Raw genomic sequence first — 3,300 nt, forward strand, 5'->3', positions numbered from 1 at the left:
CGCTGTGTGTGAGCACAGCCCCGTGTGCACAGGAGAGCTGCGCTGTGTGTGAGCATGGGCCCGTGTGCACAGGAGAGCTGTGCTGTGTGTGAGCATGTCCCCGTGTGCACAGGAGAGCTGTGCTGTGTGTGAGCACAGCCCCGTGTGCACAGGAGAGCTGTACTGTGTGCGAGCATGGGCTGCCCCTGGTCTGGGACAGGGGATACGGGGAAGAGTTCTCTGTCCAGGTGTCGGGGTGCTGTACCCCATCCGGGGACCCTCCCACTCACAACATGGCAGCGTTCACAGTCCCTTCTTCTCATGGGGGACGGGGGCCTGGAACACGAGTGGGTGAAATCACACCATGTGTGGCGATCTCACACTGTTCTCCACCTCCACCTGACACCCCCAGAGCTGCTGGGGCGGGCGACCTCATGCGGGAAGGCTTTGAGCCACCAGAGCCTGGTGGTCCCCAAAATAAACGAGAGAAGCTGGACAATTTCAGAAGTGTTATACAAGAGAAAGGAACCCAGGGGTCTTCTGCTTCCCCATGTATACGCCATTCCCCAGCAAGAACAAATGGTACACAGTACCATTCTCTCTTCTTAAAACAATTCCAGCCATTATATAGCTTTTTATCTCTTCTATAGACCTATCTCTTAGCCACAAATACAAGTGATCAGGTCTTCCTTCTACTTTTTTAACTGGTACCAGTTTAGTTCAGGGCCTGGAGCTTGCTGGGCTTGCACTCTGCACTTGAGCCATGCCTCCAGCCTGACTTTTTGCTGATGATCGTTGGTTTTGAGGCGGAATTGTGTGGACTTTTCTGCCTATAATGGCTTCAAATTATGATTTGGATCTCAACCCCTGTGTAGCTAGGATTACAAGTATAAGCCACTGGCACCTGACTAAGCTCTTGCTGATGGACGTATACAATACCACTTCAGACCTAATTTGCCAAAATAAATAATCAAACCGGACTCTGATGAAGCCTCTGGTTCGGCTACCGATTTACAGGAAATAGCAAACAGGAAACATGATAAATGATAAGAATGCAATCAGAAAATTTTATTAGACAAAGGCTGAGTCTATTAACAACAAAAACATACATAAAAATAGGAAGGGAAGGAAGGTGGGATTCAGTGAGACCTGTGCTTTATTTAATGTTTTAATTGTTTTTATAAAAGTGTTGTACAAAGGGATTACAATCGCTTAAGTCAGGTAAAGAGTACATTTCTTTTTGGACAATGTCACCTGCTAAAGGACCCCCGGTATTGATCAGAGGAGTGACTATTTGTGATAATAACGCAGTGGCTGTGGTTTGAAGGGTGCCCCTTCTTCTGACACACTGGGAAGTGTACAGAAGGTCATGTGCCGTGCGCAACCCACAGAGCAAGCACACCTGGTGGGGGGAAGTTACGGCAGAGGACAAGACGGCAGTGCCCCAGGATGGCTATAGGGAAATTCAATACATGAGTCTTTGCTTCGCCCATTGCTTGATATTTTTCATACCAAAGAATTTATAGAAACAAGAGTCCATTTTTTTCCATTGAAAAGAACAATGGTGAAATAAACAACAGTTAGTTTAAGAATCCTAAGGAGAAATAGAGAAGTACACACTTCCCAATGGAACATTCAACTCTTCCCATCCACCGCAGCCAAAGCGTCCTCCTTAGAGATGGTGAAAACAGGTTGCAGTGAAATGAATTCGATTCTTTCAAGGATTGCTTCCAGCATTTAATTTTATCTTAAAAAAATGCTGATGCAAAACACAACTCTGGCATAATTCAGGAGTCTGTCATGGCCCAAGCCACTGGAAATGCCCAGGAATTAATTACCATCCAATTTATTACCTTCCACATCATCTTAGCTCCTGAAGAAACCGGTTACCTGGAAAATTATGTATTTTTGGGATACTCGTCAAGGTTAATTTGGGTGAGTTGTAAGGCAGAATCAGCAAGCACTTCCTCTTTCTTGTGTCTAAAGGGCTTAACTGTATCTTCCCGGGCAGGGCTGCTCAGGCAGGAATTCCTGCTTTCCTGGCTGTGCCGTCAACCAGAATTTCACATCTCAAAGGACAGAGCTCTCCACGGAGGTCAGCAGTACCCCTGGGTTGGTGCACTCTGGCAAATGACCTGAGATCTGTGCTGATGTGGAGTGGGTGACTTTTGTTTCAAAAGTCAGACTCATGTGGATGTAGCATCCAGTGTCTTCGGTTCCTTTCTTCAACAATTGGGGGCGGGGATAACTGTGGTGGTTTTGGCACCAGGAGTCTCCGAATTTTCCTTTATGCGTCCTTTGAAGATATATGCATACATGTATGCACATATCAAATACATATACCCACATCATATACATACAAATATCTGCATAGCACATGCGCGTATGCACACATTGCATACACACACATACCTGCATGTCACATGCATACACATACCATATACATACATACACACATCACATGCATGTATATATGCATTGTATAGATGCACCCCACATACATGTACACACCATATACATATATACACATGCGCATTACATGCATATACACATGTTGTATGCACACACACATACCTGCACCTGTCACATGCATATACACGTGTAGTATACATATGTACCTGTGTCACCTGTACATGTTATACATGTATACAGCACACATAGTATACTAATACAGGCACACCATACACATATGCACACAGCCTCATATACATATATATATATAGCATCATATACATATAGACACACCATCTGCATATACATGTGTGTACATGTATATAGACATGCACATTGCATATATATACACATCACATTGCCACACACCATACACATCATGTACACATGTATACATACTCACTGAGGTGTACCCAGTACAGGAGCACTTGCCTATGCACGGTGCTGCAGGTTGGACCCCAGAAATTATATATATATATATATATATATTTATTTATTTATTTATATATAGTGTGGTTTTGACCACATTCCATCAAGAAAATTAAGTGATTAGGAAAACCATCAAAAGAAAGTTCCAGCACAGTTAGCCCTCCTGTCCCACCACTCAGCTGAGGTGAATCTCAATCTGCCCCATGTTGTCAGAGTGTTTAAATCATGCCATCTGCTGTTCCCTGCCCTTCATCTCGTGAAAATCCACCTCCTAGAAAGCAACATGGAAGCCAGTGTGCTGAACAGAAGGGCACGGAGCCAGGAGAGGCATGGGGAAACGTGGGGGGTATGTGGGGAGGTGTGGGGAGGGGTGGAGAGGCGCGTGGGGAGGCATGGAAAGGGGCAGGGAGGAGTGGGGAGGGGTGGGGAGGCCTGGGGAGG

This window comes from Dipodomys ordii, unplaced genomic scaffold (assembly GCF_000151885.1).
Source record: "Dipodomys ordii isolate 6190 unplaced genomic scaffold, Dord_2.0 Scaffold152, whole genome shotgun sequence".
Classification (NCBI taxonomy): Eukaryota; Metazoa; Chordata; class Mammalia; order Rodentia; family Heteromyidae; genus Dipodomys; species Dipodomys ordii.